This window comes from Poecilia formosa, unplaced genomic scaffold (genome assembly GCF_000485575.1).
Source record: "Poecilia formosa unplaced genomic scaffold, Poecilia_formosa-5.1.2 Scaffold148, whole genome shotgun sequence".
NCBI classification, from domain to species: domain Eukaryota; kingdom Metazoa; phylum Chordata; class Actinopteri; order Cyprinodontiformes; family Poeciliidae; genus Poecilia; species Poecilia formosa.
Window position 1 is genome coordinate 909700 of NW_006800087.1, and position 18190 is coordinate 927889.

Below are 18190 nucleotides of genomic sequence, written 5' to 3' on the forward strand. Positions count from 1 at the left end.
TAACCTTCTTGTTATCTGTTGAATGATTGTCTCTCACTCTCCTTGGCCTTAATAAAACAGACATGGCAATAAAGACATCGGCTTCCTGTTTAAATGGCTTCCTACCATTTAATTTTAAATGAATTAAGTGAGAAACGAACAACGTTGAGTACAGATAGTAACTGTACTATCTGTACAGTTACTATCTGTACTCAACGTTGTTCATTTCTCACTTAATTCATTTAAAATTAAATGGTAGGAAGCCATTTAAAAAGGAAGCTGATGTCTTTATTGACATGTCTGTTTTATTAAGGCCAAGGAGAGTGAGAGACAATCATTCAACAGATAACAAGAAGGTTAAACATAGTGAAGCAAAGTTCCTTTTTTACCTTTAGATTTCAATTTATGTCATGCAACATGCAAGACTTGGAAATATTGGTAGCCTTTAAGAAATTTCAGAGTGAATTAGCTATTTTTTCTGAAACATACAGGGTAACAGGTTTTTAATAATTCAAGTTTTTCTAAAATAAAGTTGCTGAAGCAGCAGAAAAGTGTCAATTCTGTAATTGGTATGTTTTAAAAAAATACAATAGTAAGCTTTACAGTGACAGCTTTTGTTTTAAATAAATAATGATCATACTATAGGAAATGTGGAAAATAAAAAGTTATCCAAGCTGTCTTATGTTATTGTTCAGAAATAGGTAGCAGCACATCAAAGCTTTACAAAACCTGCAGATCGGAAATCGGCGACAGCCTTCTGATCGGCACATTTGCAGACGCCAGAAAACATAGCAGTAGAGAAATTGGAACCAAGTAGTCCGCCTCCTCTTCTATTTTAAACAAATTGCTACCCTACAAGGATCCGGTTCTGATTGTGCACACTGCTGCCGTTTTCGCACAAAGGCCAAAGGGGCGGGGGGAGAAGAAAAGGGTAAGGTAACCATTTCCCAAAAGTTCCTCCTCTCACCTTGTTTTCCCTATTTTACCAGAGAAACTCTAGTTTCTGTGGGGTGCCATCTGTGGAAACATGCATCACTCTCATCTCCATTAGGTCATGGTAATGTCAGTCCTGCCCCATTGTCTGAGGGTGGGGGTCGGTAGCACAGCAGGGCCGGGGGGAAGGATTAGGTGACACCTGAGCAGGTAAAACTACACAGGAGCATGGGCAGAAAGGGAGGGGGAGGGTGTGGCTCAAAGACAAGGACACCACTACTTGATCCTCCAAAGAGGCCCTCATTTATGGAATTAGGACAAGTGAATCTCATTCACAGATTACCTACAATGTATAACAGTGAACTTTTTCTGACAAAACCATGTCTTACACCAATTTCATGCAGTAGATGTAAAACAATGTTTATATTAGTGGCAGTGGATCTAGCCTCTGGTAGCAAATCTGTCTTTGGCACACGACTAACAGGTTCTGTAGGATTTGGGCATACTGGTAAAGTGAGCTCCCACTATTTAGAGCATGGAGAATTAAAAGAGATTAAACAGAAATGCAGATAAAAGCTTTGCTCAAGCCATAAATGCGTGTGAAATTAAACCATTTTAACCTTGTGCCAACCAAGAGATTTTCTCTCATAATGCACAACAGGGAAGGAGACGATTCTCCTTAAAATAGGGAAGCCTAAAAGTAAAAAGCACACATTTGTCTTACCAGGACACATCAAAAAGTAAACGGTAGAAAAAACAATCAGCCTATAGACGGCAGTTTTGTCTCAAATCTTTTTCAAATTTATTTGGTTAAAGGTAAACATGGTTCCCGCGAAGTCTGAATATCAGTTACAGTGATGCAGTGCGACAGGCCGTTCCTAAAAATACATAAACAAGAAACCTTGCTGAACCATTAACAGCAGGGATAAGGGCTAAAGGTTGGGTCAAACCTCATGTTTACATGATTGGTTTTAGCATGTAGCTTTAAGAGTATTTGATTGTTATACTAGTTTGAACCATTAAGATGGTATAAAGCTCATCTTTAGGATTTCTAGGCAACAGGAGCTTTAAGTTGCATAACGTCTGGAAAACATACCAACTTTTCTGCTAAGTTATTAGCATGAAAACAAATGACAGGGTACTTTTTTAAGGAACACTACAGAGAATCTGAATAACAATCTGTACGACTTGTTGCTCATTAGGAAAAGTATAAACTACCTGGACAAATACAGATCTGCAGCACAGGCAAACATTTTTTCCTTCAAATTCCGGAAAAAGCTGAGCAGATCAAATTAATTACAGTGACGCTCAGACTTTAATGGGCTCATTTTCAACCATTTTGTGCCTTTGCGTGTCATTTTATATCTGATTTCTTCATTTCTTGTAGAACCTTTCACACCCAACATGCATCAATTCAAACGCTGCAGGAAGCCACCTCATTAAAAGCAGATTATTTTAAGTTAACAGTTTATAGTTTACTACTAGCTCACATTAAATAAGTGTCGATATGTGACTGATGAGTGTAGCAGTAGGAGGTCACTAAAGAGTTTTTTTTTTGCCTTCATTATTTTTCATTCAGAAGAAAATCTGCAAAGATGCAATTAGCCTTGCTTGAAATGTTCTGTGAAAAGGCTCTAAAATTTGGTATGATGTCTTTGAATCAACCTTAAGCAGATTTAAGAGTTACTGTCGGGAACTGCTGGTTTTGGTAGGTAAAAGGTGTGGTTGGGATTTAGGTTGGTGCATTTGTCAAAGCAATGCCAATTTGAACTCATGATGTAGATTTAACCAGCAGAACAATTTTTTTTTGTTTTGTTTTAACAAAGACAATCTTCCTCAGTCTGTCAGTGGTCATAATAGTACGGCTAATCTGTGAATATCATGTCTTTTGTCATTAAAATGGCAAGAGGAGAAAAAAAATTGATTTCTGCAGTTCCCAGGGGAGTTCCTTGTGCAGTATTACCTTCAGGAAGCACATAAATCATCCCCCCACAAAAAAATACCACCTCAATTCGGACATATTTTCAATCAGAAATAAAAAATTTCAGACTAAAAATTAACAGTCTGACCATGGCGCAAAAGTAAAATATACCAGATGGCAAAAAAAACAAAAAAACAAAACAAAACAGAAAGTAAACAAAAACAATTGTTGACAACGTAGGAAGGGGAACGCAAGAACGCAACCTTTTCAGGCAGTATTGAACAAGGTTTAAGTGCAACAAGGTTAGAATTGTAAACTGTGGTCTGTCACAGTCTGACTGGCTGATACAATCAGCTGAAGTAATCATTACTCTCAGGTCCACGCCTGGGCTTGCCTCATCTGCTGTGACACTGCTCCTCATGGTCTTCCTCCCTTCCCCCGTCTGCTCTCAGCAACACATCTTTTCCTCTTTTATCTTCCCACCCTCACCACTGTGTCTCTGGGAATGAAACCGCATCTCAGGAACAGCTCGCTGTCCCTAATGTCAATCAGACATGTTGAAATACACAATCCACATCTGTTAAACACAGAACCTGCTTCGGGGGCTCTACAGCTCTCGACCCTGCAGGCGGTAATGGAGGAGAGTGCTGCAGGAGAAAAGAGGGCCTCTGCTACGATGCCAGCCAGGAAGCCATATATCATTCAAGTCTCTTAACAAACACACACCTCTGCATGCTTTACGGGGGGATCCAAGAGGCTTTTCCTGCAGGCCGACATTAAAAGGGGGCTGGGACCAGAGCAGAGAAACCAGCGCAGGAGCACAAAAAAAGAAAAAAAAAAAGAAAAAAAAAGAAGCCCTCCCCCACCTCCATCTTCTTCTCATCCCTCGCTCTCCCTCCTTCCCCCATCTCCCACTCAGCTACACTCTCCCCCTGGCCCCTTCAGTGCTGCGCCATGCCGGCTGGATTCCAGGGGGCTGCTAATGGATTACTGCTGATCTATATGCAGTTAGGGTGGGATACATGTAGTCTCAGCTCCATGTTCTAATGATGCTGGCCAGGAAAACAGACGTATTACAGCAGACCTGCACCATCACAGCACCTCCATCTGTGGAAGACTGAATTTTCTAGCAAGAGCCACAATATAAGCAGCTGGAATGGCTCTTCAGCATCCTAGTCCCACCAAATAATGGTGGATTATTCTTGTATTTGAAAGTGGAAATAATTTGGGAGAATATAAATACAACGGCCGCTGATATCACAATTGAGACTTGATAGGTTTAAAGTCCAAAAACAGAGCTGAAATGTTATTACGTATATCTGCCGCACATACAACACATACTGAAAGTTACAGCAACACAGTTTTCTTTCCACTTCTAATACATTGTGTTATATAAAACCATTTTAAACTGGCTTTAGCGCCTTATTTTGGCTGTCAGCATTATTATTCCAGCTAAAATGGCAGAAACTTTGTCTTTGAGTGCATTGTGTAGAAAATCTGGATCCTTCACGCAACCCGTAGATTTCTAAAATGGCTGCCATTTTTCAGATCCAGTATAATCCATGACAAGCAGAGGCTGAGCTCTCAAAGGAAGCATAGGGCAACATTGACGAATTCCCTTCAGCCTTTCTGTTATCGGTTTAAAGTTTTGCTTCCTCTCTCACAACCCAACTGAATCTTTTACATGTCATAGAAGTTACAGTTTTCACTTTTAATTGATTCTTACATCTTTCCGCTTCTTCTGGCTTATTTCTTAAACGCATTAGTGACACTGAACATGTTTAAGTTTGAGTCTTCCTCCCTTGCTAGCAAATTGTACACCGAAGAGCACAGTCAGCAAGATTTAATAGCAGCATGATGCATTCTACAATCAGAAAGACTCATCTGGCTGGTAATCAGGCAGGCTGGATCAAGGTGAAAATCATTTGATTTCAGTCACCAGCCAAAATCACCAGAGATGTCTTTCTTTCTTGCAACAGAAAGAAAAAACGTTACCGCCCTAAGTGTTTACCTTAAGTGCAACAGTGAACAAATGCCACTAGTTTCATGACTTGGAGCCAAAGCACAATCAGCTGGGATGAAACGCCAGCTGATTGTGCTCCAACGTCAAAGAAGAAATGCTAATGTAGAGGAATCATCAGAAAGATGATCCTGCAAGACTTAGCCTGCAAAAGCATTTCCTGTGTTTTTAATCCTTCTGCAATGGCTGGCATGTCAGCTGACAGATGGCATGATCACTGATAAGGAAAAGAAATAAGACCTGCTCTGGCACCACATAAGACCCAAAGTAAGACTTGGACTTGAACTGCAACTTGCCAGGGGGCATTTTGCTCTTGTAGAGACAGATGATCAGCTTACCTTCCCTGCAGAGTTAACCTTTTAAAACACTAAGGCCTAATGATAGAGGAGGCGACGTCATGTTAAAAGATTCAACCTTGACTTCTATCAGAAGCCTGCTGACGAGGAGATGAGCTGACATGGATGTTTACTACAAAATAGAGTGAGGTGATCTGGTTAGCATACCCATGTGTTGATTCATGACTTAACCAGCGAGCCTTAAAGTGCCCCAAGCAGTGTATAAATATCAGCCACCTCTGAATTAAACTGGTTACTCCAGAGACGTGGATGATCAGGTTTGACCTCATTTAAAGCTTGTCTTTATGCTCTTTTTTTCTCCTACAAGGACTTTCTGGATTAAAAATCAAGTAAGCAAACCTAACAGAGTGAGAGTTCATGCAACAAAGGTGAATGAGGGAGCAGTGGGCTGCAGCAGTAAGCTCCTGAACAGGGGGGGAGTAGAGAGCAAAGAGTTAAGGCAGAGGTGAGGCAAAGTCCTCTGGCGCAATAACAAAACACACCCTAGTATTGTGAAAGGTCATCAACTCGCAACAGACAGAGAGCAAGATTGAGAATTTTAAAAACACTCAACCTGGATGACGATCGTTCACTCTGATTACATTAAACAACAGCCCAATAACGAGCTGCCATCGAACGCTCACAATCTACACAAAAAAGGATTAGTGGCAGAGACATGCAGACTGGTGAGTCAATCATGTACAGAGCAAAAAGACGTGGGTCTATGTGTGTGTGTGTGCGTGCTCTGAAACACGGAGCACTTAAACACACGCACGCTGACAACGCACAGAAAGAGGAGTATGCTGGTGGGCAGAGGGAGTGGGGGAGGGCGCAGGGGGATGGTGCAAAGCCAGTTTGAAATACAAACACCAGGCAACCACCTCAGAGCCATTTCAACATGGCTGACCTTGCTGCATGGGCACAGGCCAAACCGCTGAGGACTCATGGAAGCTGCAATAACCAGACTTTCACTTCTTCAAAGGTGTGAGAAAGTCCCAAGAAACAATGGGGAGATTAAATGCAACAGATGGGCTTTTTAGTGAACCATTCTTTATGTTTACACCTATGTGCTGCAAACGGCTAAAGGCAGGAGCAGCCATTGCGGTCCATCTTTGGACCTTTAGATCTTAGCTTACACTAATAAATAAGTAAATAAGGTGGCATCAGGAACGGGGAAATACATGCATGGTAAAAACCTGCGGTTACACAGGGAAAAAGCCTGTTTCTACGCCTTGAATTATTAAATTCTGGCATAAATGAAAAGCAGTACATGTGAATGTATTGGACACGTCGAGAACAGAGAGAGCCAGCAGGTTCTGAATGCATGTTTTACAAATTGGTTACTGTTGTTACAAAGATGCACCCAAAGGAACACTGCAGCTTATTTTTTCCCCTTTATTCTGCTGTCACACAGACAATAGTTCACCTGTCTGAGCTGCGTCACATGTGGCATCATTCACAATTTCTGTCATGCAAATAAAAAGCAAAAATAAAATAAAACTAACTCCTTTGTATACCATTTAAGGTTAATAAATTGTGAAAGTTGTTGATATCGAAGATGACAAAACACATAAGCTTTAACAAAAAGCAACTTAAAGCTCTGAGAAATTGGCTGGTCACTGGTATTGGGTGATTTTAAGCAGCCCTGTTTCAAAACTCCAATCGGTCAGGGAACCATACCAAATGCCACCAGATCAGTGCATCAACAAGACTGTTCAAGTTGGACATGGCTACCAAGTAAAGAATCAGTCAGCTGTCGAATGAAGCTCAGAGATATAAGAAGCCATTTCAAAGACAACAGCATGTCAGCATCCCCGTTTTATTCAAACTGTAGAACAGAGAGAGAGCACAACTTTTAACATAACAGGAAGTCTAAGCAGAATACAGTAAAATTGTTTTCTTGGATTTTTTTGAGCATTGGACCTCCATCTGCAGAAGATTCTGGATGTGGAAATGGTAGCAGTGTTTTGGAAATTTCAAAGATAAAGTAAACATCTACATTCTCTAGAAAATATGTCAAGATCTGCATTACAACCAAATCATTTATCAAATAGGACTGGACAATAAATCAATAACAATTTATATCATGATAAACATATGATCAACATCAATAGAAAATACATTTGATAGAATATTCAAAATGAAGAATATTCACTGAACTCTGATCCAGAACCGCACAGCATTCTGGGGGATGTAGGCAGAGGAAAGGCTTGAGCTGCTCAACTTCTCATAGCCAGCTAAGCGAGGTTGGTGGCATCAACTCATTGACTCTTTTGGTCACCTAGCAACAACCTGTTGAGTAACTTGTGCAGCAGCAGTTTCAAGTTTCGCCACTGTGCCTCATAACGGCACAGAGTGAAAACTGTGGCTAAAACAGCAAAGTTTATGCCACCAGTCTGGCAGTATTTCAGATATTTAAAAACAAAAAACAAATAAATAATTAGAGAATTATTGATATCAGCTGATGAAAGACTTAGATCATGCTAAGTGCTGGTTGTTTACTGGAATTCCTCACATCAATCCAATTCCATGAACAGAATGCAACTGTTAAACATCCCACAACAGCAAAACATTGCAGAGGTGCAAGATCACCAATAAAGCCAAACATTTACACGACAACACTGCTGCAAGGCTAAAAAAGGGGAAGTACATGAACTAAATTTGCTATTGCTCAGTTTGCCAAAACAACGTCGGTTAGAATTCTTGCATTCAGGCAGATCGGCTTCGCTGCAGACAAACAGGTCCTGCTAAGGGTGCAGTGCAGTGGAGAAGGAGGGGCAGTGAACCCCAAATGTACCAGTGCTGTGAGGTTTCTAATATAGAAGTCGAACAAAACACATTTTCCTTTCAGGAATTGCCCTGCAGTAGGTCTGAGAGGTCTGAGAGAACTGCCGAAGTGCTACTCTGTGTACGGTACCAACCAGTATGACACTAGATAACTAAAACAAAACAGATATGCTAAATTAAATTTACAGAGAGTAGAGGGTGCACAAGATTTATTATGCACCATTTCACTCGTGCCACTATGTAATAAAACATAGGGAACTAATTTCTCAGCTATAAAACTAGCACATTTTTAGCAAGTCTGTAATTTCTTAAAGCAACAGTTTCCAAATAATGCATAATCGACAGACATCTATTAACTTAAGCTTTGCAATAGGGAACATAAAAACGAATCCTGGTTGCAGACAAAAAAAATAAATCAACTAAAATATTCAATTAATGAAAATGCTCTATAATTTTATATATTTTTTTAATGTTCATTAGAACTTGATGCTGTACCAATATTAATTTTTGGCAACAAATCCTGCAAGATAATTTAGTTTTATTCAAGCAAAAAACCTGCAACTGAAAATAAATGGAAACAGAATTAGGACATTTCTAAGTTATTAATTCATGGAATCCAAGCCTTTACAAGTTAATACAGAAATTATGTTCAAAAACAAGGTGCAACAAAGAATATTTATATGATGAAAAAAAGATAATACAAGAAAGATAAAACAGCATCACTGGGCTACGGTGTCAGATCATGTCTCCTCGCTTCCAACAGTGCTGATGGAAGCATTTCAAGCCTGAGAAAGACATAATACTAAATATCAAGTAAATGATTTTTCATATGCTTTCGTATATGGAGAAGAGATAAGCACATAAATGGTCTGTTGACGGAACTTGAAAATCCAATCATTTTAAAATCAGTGATAGCGCCACATCTAGAGACAAGCCTACTCTTTGGCATAGATGCAGTGACCGAGTAAAGAGCACCATCACTGAAGTGGTTGAAAATGGCGTCAGCAGCATGTCAGACGCTATTTAGAAGAAAAACTTTTTTCTTTTTTAAACGTCTGCATTTTATTCATACCATGGGAGTGATAGAGAGAGTTAGAAAGCAAGACCTTCAGCAGATAAGCAGGATGAATGAAGAAAATGATCCTGTTTTTCATCTGAGCTTCCAGCCTCTAAAAGAACATCCTGGATTTTGAAAATATTGAAAAGGAGTCTTTTTAGAAATCTCGTTGATAAAATAACGATCTAACTTCTCTAAGGAATACAAACAGAGGCTTAGTCATGTTAGCTCTGCTAACTGCTACTATAAGGTGATAAAGACAATAATGTATTTCAGCTATAACTTTGTTTTGTTTTTAGAATAACAGTAAAACCTTGTTTTATGGCGACTGCTCTCACACAGTGGTGTGACGTTGCCTCTGCTCCCATTATAAATAATGAATGATTATTCAAAATGCATTTTGAATGATGTTCCTATCTCCTCCTATGTTATAAAGAAATCCATGATTTTATTCTTGGAATAAGGTGACGGAAGTTAAAAGTTAGTCTGAGAGAGTGCTAAGGATCTGCAAGAAGCTAGCTTGATTTAAAAAAACAAACACTGAATTAATTAATTTTTTTCTGCAATCCCTTTGAGAAAAAACAACCTCCAGTTTGTGATTTGGTTTATGCACGACTCTCTGTTCTGCGTCATCAGTGGTGCTTTTGTATTTCGTGGCTCGCCCAAAGTGACCCTGGAGAAATTAGATAAAGACTGAAACGATACTACTTACACCTTCACTGAACTGTGTGCCAGCCTGCTGTAACACGCATAATACATCACTGTGTGCTCTCACACAGCAGTGAGGTGATCAACTACCTCACCGAGAACTGAAGATATGATTAATGTGATGAAGGGTTCTCTGTCTTGACACAATAAACTTGATGCGATAAGACCTCTCCACTTCACCCTGGCTTGTAAAACGAAGCAACAACCCCACACGACCCGATGCCTTCTGGTTGGACTAAGAAGCAGCAGGCGGGGTGGAGAGAACGTTTCACAAAATACCGCCCTCCCCCTTCTCCCACCAACTTTTAAACTGCACATAACCTTCTGGCTATCAGCAATACATTCCACATTCTTCTTCTTCAAGACGAACAACAACCCTGCCCCGAGGTGTTTTATCCACTGAACAAACCGAACTGTCTATGAACAGGCTGCACAGAGCAGAGCAGCTACAATCTATAAGTCCTCGTCCAACATGTCAGCAGAACATATAGCCTAAGCAGCCTTCTTACTGCCCACACATGCCACAGTAAGCCATGACTGCATTGCACACAGGATGCTGAGTGCATGTTGAGGAGGGGAAGGGACAAGAAGGGTGAGGCAACCGGCTGATCATGAGAATCATATGAGGCACACAAACACAGGCCTCACATTACCCTGCAGGCCAGAAATCGTTGCCCATACAGTAATCAATGAAACTTGTCACACTGATCAGTTGACTTGGTCATTTTAATGGTCTGAATTAATTGATTTGACCCTCACTGTAAGGTCGCACAATTATCTGACTGCAACTGCAATGGGTGGTAAAACAGCTGTGCAATGAAATTACAGTGAAGATAACTGATCGGTGCTTATAGCCTTTATAATATATGCATCATTTTATCCCTGATTGGTTCAAAGAGGCATCTTTCACCGATGTCAAAATGTGTTAATAACCCTTGACGTTTAAAAACATAAACAAGACTGACGGGAAAAACAACTGAACATTTGAACTTTAGCTCTGGCTGGGTGTGACCGGCCAAAATAACATCTAGAAATCTTCATATTATAGGTTCAAGCAGCCGGGGAAGACAAGAGGGATAAAAGGTTGTTGAAAATAGGCCTGGGCTGGTTTCTGGTGTCAAGGAACACAAAGATTACCAAAGGTTATGGCTTCAAAACTGGAACATTTTTTGTCACACCGATCTTAAAGGTTTAACATTCTTTTAATGAACTGTATAAGAGACAGTTGGAATTACTAGAACGGTTCCAAAACCGGTCCAAGTTTTCATTAAAACATTAATAGGCCACTGAAAGTGCTGGACTGATTTGAGTTTTTTCCCCCAGATGACTGGAGCTGCCCCTCCCCCACATGTTGCTGCATACTGCCCATCAGCTGACAGAAAAGGTCAGCATTATTTCCTGCATTAACAATAAAAACACATTTCTAGGAATATTACCAGTCGCAGAAAAAGGTGAGCAGTCATATTGTGGGAAACAAACGAAGCACAACCACTAATCACTCTTAATGAAGTAACAGAAACAAAACAACTTCTGGCAAGCCTTGAGTATTGTGTCTCTTAAGAGATTCAACAGAAGCAGATATATGAATAATTAACTGGCTAAAATCAAATAGTTACACTCCCAGTGCTTCACTGTAAACAAAACAACAAAAAACATCACGTAAAATCCACTAATAAACATTGACTGTGTTTATTCCGTAACTTGGTTTATGGTAATGATATTAGAACTGCAATGCTCAAAACTATTACCTGGCTCTTATTATCTTTACATTACTCCAAAAAACTAAAACTTTCCACACACAAGAGGGGTAAACGGATAACAATGAGTAACAGAAATGCAAACAAGACTATGTAATATTTCAACAGTCATTTTACAGACAAACCTGTCTACAGACAAGTGAAAACTTCTACACTCTACCTTATATTTACACTACGGCTTACCACTATGCAAGCCACTCAACAGCAGAAAGAGGAGCAAGATGGAAAATTTTAAGACACCAAGACAGAAAAACAGGAGCCACTCAAGGCAAACACGCATTACTGGCATTCCTGTGCCTTATTATCGCCATGCCCCTTGGTACTTAAACAACACTGATCACCTTGGGAGCAAAGCTGCCTTCACTTCACACCTGAGCACATACATTGTTGGAATGCGAATGGCCCAGTCTGCAAGTTAAAAATAAGAGCGCATAATGATCAGATTTGGACCAAAGAAATTTGTTTACACGCGGAAACCCAAGTCATGCGCCACCGTTTCCATAAAACACTGCAGTTTGTGGGTCAGTGTAACGCTACACCCACAGCATGCCCCGTGGAAAAAAAAACCCAAGCTATACAATGCAATCTAGAAATCGCATCGGTCTAACGAGAAGACCACTGAAAATAACATTTCATGTGCTACAGATTCTATATTGTGTTGATCGTATACGCACGTCAATCGCATTAAATCATTTTAATTGGCCCTACCTAAGAGGAAGGGGGCTTAACCTACATATAAACAATGCAGTTCACACCAACATATAATTAGCCTGTGATTGTGCCAAAAACAGTGCGTAAAATTCAAAGGGAGGGATTTTTTAATTCCATTTGGGAAATGGTCCTGTGGGCTTTTAAATGACTACAATCGACCAAAACAAGTCATTTCATTGATCACATTTTCATTCAGAAAATTTCTCCGAGCGTTTTAGATCATTAACCTGAGAGGGGGGGAAAAAGACCCTTGGAGAAAACATCTCAGTGTTTCTAGGGGAGATCATTTCTTTCGTCGCTGATGCGCTCTGCCAACCAGCCCCGGTAATTATCTGGTATACACAGCCGTCCTGTGGGGCATCTCCCGTGGGAGTCTTGCGACGCGAAAATAAACGCCACGATATTTGCAAACAATGCGCTCTGCGATTAAGCACCAAAACTCAAGATGAGCGTTTTGCAAACCCGGGGTGTGTTTCACAGCTTTGCCAAGCAGCCTGGTAGAGCATGTACAACCACCAGCAGCAGAGCCCCCCTTTTTTTGTTGGCACGCCGTAGAAGAGGGGAAAAATACCCTTACGATTCCTGCAGCCGAACCAAACATAAAGACACCAAAGCAGCCCCGATTGTCCACTCCCAAGCCACCGTAAAGAGAAATAACGTGTTGAAAATACCTTTTTACATCGGTAGGACCGTTCTCAGGCGTTCTTTACCATCCTCCTGCTCATCTCACAGCCTTCGGGACGCCATGTTGCAAGCTTATGACGTTAGGCTTCCTCACCCCTGACCCACATTTGAATAGAAACCAGCCCAGAGCGCAGCAGAAAACACACACACCCCACTGTGGGAGGGTTTGACCACTTTCTCAGACACAGACCCCTGGCAACTTTACCTGCAACATGGCAGGACAAGAGAAAACGAGAGAGACAGAGAAAGGGGGGGTTTTCTGGGCGGGCTTTTTATTCCAAGGACACAACTTATATTCTGTTTCACAATAACACAAACATAGGTCCCAGACATGATAATTAGGTGTTGAAATATAGTGGTTCCGTAACAGAGGAACATGAAAATAACATCAAAGACTGCCTGTTAGAGCAATTAGTTAGCTTCGATCCCAGTTTAACAACAAATGTTGCAAAATCATTTGTGGTTTTGCAGCATTTGTTGCAAAACCACAAACTTTAGCAAAATGTCGTGTTGCTAGAGTTTAATTACACAAATCTCATTAGTGGACGTTTGAATGTCAGAAAGTCCCCCTTTCAATACACACACTGAAGCAGCTAGCCCAATTACATGTGTTATATTAGTGGTGACCTGTTATTGCATAAATCTACCAAGCTCTGTTACAGTGTATAGAATAAATGTTTATCTGTCCTTTACCCCCTTTTAAATAATTATAAAAGAAATGAATCATACGAATGATGGGGTTCAAAGACTGGGCACCAGATGTGCGGAAGTGTGACGTTGTTCAGGCTCCTCCTCCCACAGCAGCGACCCTCCTCCAGCCAATAGAAACCGGGATGAAGCCTTAATGAGTTTCGGTCCAACCCAGTCTTTTAAGATCTGTATTAGTGATTCAAATTTCGTAAACAAACCGCACTTCATTACTTTCTCAATTGCTCAAAAGAAGAAATGGTGACTTTATTTTATAAAATAAATATAATATATTAAATCTTCTGCTTTTGGCATTGTTTTGAATATTATGGCTGCGTGCCAAAGCTCTCTCCTGACCCCGTGTGGTCAGGTTTCAAATTATGTCTTCGCAGTACGCTCCATATGCATCTTTCTGTAGCATCAATACAGTTGAAAAAGCAAAATAAATAAATAAATAAATAAATAAATAAATAAATAAATAAATAAATAAATAAATAAATAAAAAATAAAATAAAATTGCACCACTTTGTTTCATTTGTACACATGATATTTCAAATAACATATTCTTATTAAAAGCCTTATTTCTTAATTACTTAATTAATAACATTATAGAATATTTTTTTAATCTACTGGCCAAGAAGCACAGATTTTACTTACAAATAACTAATGCAATGCAGAACCAATCCATAAAAATAAAAAATATAACTGCACAGTTACACATGATTTCAGTAACGGGACCTAAACGACATGGAATTGTGTTGAAATTATAAGAATTAATAGGGAAAAATAGCACGGATGATTATACATTAGTGTGGATACCACATAAAAAGTCTGGATGAAGATTTCTTATGTGTTTTTTTCATATATATACAGAGGAAAGTGACTTTTACTGAATACAACTCTAAACTTTAAGTGACTTTTCAAACAAAAAAAGTAAAACAATGTTTGTTTGTTTTTTAAAAAAGTAAATTCCACAAATCTGCATTTAAAATTCAACATAATCTCTGTTGTGGTAAGAAGAGTCTAATAAAATGTGAATATATATTAACTGTCTTTACATTTAATTGAAAACACAATGTAAGATGAACAAATTCACCACAAACAGCAACAGAGAGAAATAAAGTCTTACAGATTATGTCAAAAGAATGCTTTCTTAAATCAAGATCAAAATAAAATAAAGAATAAATGCAAAAGTAGTGATATGTTGTGACTGGATAGATGGACTTTAAATATAGCTACAGTTTAATTTATTTGACAATTTAGGTCCCACACCTGCTTAAGCATATATTATTTTATCTGGACAACTATGTCATTTTGAAAGCAGTAAAGCTACCATGATAGAAACAAAGCTTTAAAGGGCACAGCTAACTCAACTGCTCATTGTCTTAAGAAGGAAATCACATATTCTTGAAATTTTTATTTTATTAGACTTCTGTATAAACTACACAACTTAATATAAAATGCAGTATGATCAATTCTCAGTATTAATCTCCATTGGACATTGAATAAACTAACCTATCAAGACCAGCTGAAATACCAAACAACTTCCAACAAAAAGCACACACAAAAGAAAAAAAAACATGGTAGTTAGCAAAGAATGCTAAAAATCCATCCAACTTCTCAACTAAGCCGGGTCTGGATGCTTAGAGGGGCCAACCTGTCGGTGAAGTAGCCTTTACAGAGAGAGCAGAAGAGTTTGGGTCAGCAGGCCGTTCCACAACACAAAACACAGCTGTCATGCTAAGAGCTAAAAATAAAAGAAAGAAAAGCTCTGAACTGTGACAGTTAGAAGGCTTTCAGTATGACTCTGATTGGAGTAGGTTATTTTTCACTTCATATTTAACTCACCTATTCTCATTCATACAAATTGTTCTTCTGTCATTCATTTGTAATTTAGTTTAATATCCTAGAAGTATTTCAGATGTACACAAAACAGTAAATTTGATAGGTGAAGTTTAAACGTGTAATAAAATTTTGTCTCTAAACAGCCTAAAATTGATTTAAAAAAAATAAAAATAAAAAACACAATCAGCACCTCACCGGTTTTTACAACAGGGTCTCCACACTGTGGAGTAGAGCGCCACTCTCAGCGCTTTGCACCCTCTCAAGTACAGAACAGGGGTCAGAGCGGCGTTGACCCTGGGCAAAATGCGAAGAGGATCGGTGCCTTCATTCTCAAAGGTGTAGCAGATGGTGCCAATGAAATTACAGGCGATAATATGACAGAACAAGGGGATCCAGGCCGCCAGGAAAAACACAGCCACCACCAGAATGAGATACACCGAGGAGCGCTTGCTGTCCCTCTCCTCAGAGGGCGGCTCCCTGCCCAGCTGGAAGGTGGCGATGATAAACAGCCTGATGTTCAGACCTATCATTATAACCACAACGAAAATGTTCCCGATAAATGTACCGATGCTGGTGATCTTAGTAGCTGTCCCTACCGGGACCAGGTTCTGCACAGCCACGATGAAGAACGCATAGAACCAGTAGGCGAAGATAACTAACAGGGTTCTGTTTCTGGTCATGCGCTGGGAATATTTAAAAGGAGATGTAACGGCATGGTACCGGTCCGCCTGGGCGGCCAGGATGGCCATGAAGGAGAGGCCAAGAAACGTGGGCACGATGTAAAACGTGCGGGTTGGGGACTGGAAATGATCTTTCACATCGAGCACGCCGGCGTAATAATAAGAGACGCCGGTGCAGATGTCACTGAGGCAGGTGCTCAGCATGTACATGAAGCGGTTCTCGCTGCGCAGCGACCTGCTCAGAAGGATGGAGAGGAACACAGACACGTTCAGGTAGATGATCGCCGCAGCAAGGGCAATACTGAAAAGAAACAACAGCACGTTGCCAAAGCTCGTCAGAGGCAACACAGGAGACAGAACATGGCTGAAGTTAGTCATAGGTGCAGAGAAAACGCCTCAGAGCCTCATGGCGCAACAAAGTCTTAGAGAGGGAGCTGTAAGGGAACAGCAGAGGGCCTGCCCTCTCATCTGACTTATGTAGATGCAGGAAGGTATTAACCTGAGCGAACTTAATTCCCTTGAAGAATAGTTTCCTGGTAAAAATAGACAGGGAGCCGCGACTAATTAGTGGAAGAGTTTTATATTCCTTTATTCAAACAAATATATGAATCTTTTACCATCATTCTTGTACCTAAGATACAATGCTTTGAACTTCAGTAAATACAGTTTCTCAGCACAATTCAGATGTTCATGAAGTCCAATGAAGACAGCAGACAAGTCAAGAAGAAAGTTGTGAAGAAATGTAAAGCAGGGTAGGGTTATAAACCCATATATCTTAAGCTTTGGACATTTTACAGAGGTCAGCCCAGTCCATCACCTGGAAATGGAAACTACTACCACACTAACTGCTAATGTTTTAAATTGTGTCTGCACAGCTAAACTGACAGACCAGGCGGGGAGAGCAACCAGATAACCGGTTCATGGTGACTCTGGAGAAGACGCAGAGATCCAGTTCAGGTTTGAGATTACTGTCAAGACGACTAAAACTTACACGCTCCATGAATTTGGACTTAATAGAAGAAAGCCATTTTTACAAATAAGCTATAAAAGTATTGATTTTGCCACAAGACCATAAAAAGGACACAGTAAAGCTGCTGCAGATGTAACCAAAATAGAATATTCCTGTAGCACCTGGGTTTCATGGGTTATAATGAAATGCTGCAGGTCAACACACATCCATGTGTGAGAATGGCTCAGTCAAAGTTCAGAACTAACTCTAACTGAGAACTGACAGGAAGACAATAATTGCTTTGTTTTCTTTGATTTTTGCTTTAAATATATTAGAATATTGTTGTGAGTTGACTGTTAATGTTCTTGCAAAAAAAAAAAAAAAAATTACATCAGTCTTGGACAATGTTTCCAATCCCATTCACCTCACCACTACAGAGCTGGAGAGCTCCTACAGTGAGCAGCTGCTGCATCCTAAACACACAAAACAACTACATTGTCAGACTGTGCAACCATCACTGCTTACAGTCTGCTGCACTGAAATATAACCTTGAATATAAATGCAATTTTTAACCTGGAGACTGTTCATGATTTACATCTAACTTTTATAACACAATCCACTCCATTACATAACTGAAATCCTTGTGAAAATCCTTCTTGTGAAATGCTTTAGTGTTAAACCCATTGAAAGAAAGAAACATGTCTTGTGCGCCCTCTTGTGGCCGCAAAGCAAGTTTATCTCAGCAATCAACTGAGAGGTTTAGTGTCCTTCAAAAAAGAAAAAGAGAGACAGCAGGTTCAAATCGTGGCAGTTGCAGCAAATTATAAACCAAAAGGTATTGATTTACTGTACAATTTTAAGATATTTACACAACACATGATAAAATGTGTATTTGTTAGGTCATTAAACATGATGGTTTGAAAAATGCATATAATGTACAATAGAAAACAAAACGTGCAGTGTCAATTTTCCAACAAGTGTCCCTTGGAGTTCTCATCAACCCCATTGCTCATCATAAACACAAAAACAATAAAATTCATAGGTATCTATCTATCTATCTATCTATCTATCTATCTATCTATCTATCTATCTATCTATCTATCTATCTATCTATCTATCTATCTATCTATCTATCTA

The 18190-nt window shown here is 39.6% G+C and overlaps 1 protein-coding gene across 1 annotated transcript in view; it reads right to left on the reverse strand.

The window, feature by feature from the left end:
- The window catches only part of hic2 (hypermethylated in cancer 2), a 22648-nt gene extending 9558 nt beyond the window's left edge, over nucleotides 1-13090 (reverse strand). Inside the window, exon 1 of the mRNA XM_007563520.2 lies at nucleotides 12880-13090. The gene's annotated coding sequence lies outside the window, so the exon portion shown is untranslated. The remainder of the gene's footprint in view (nucleotides 1-12879) is intronic.
- Nucleotides 13091-18190: the final 5100 nt, after the last annotated feature.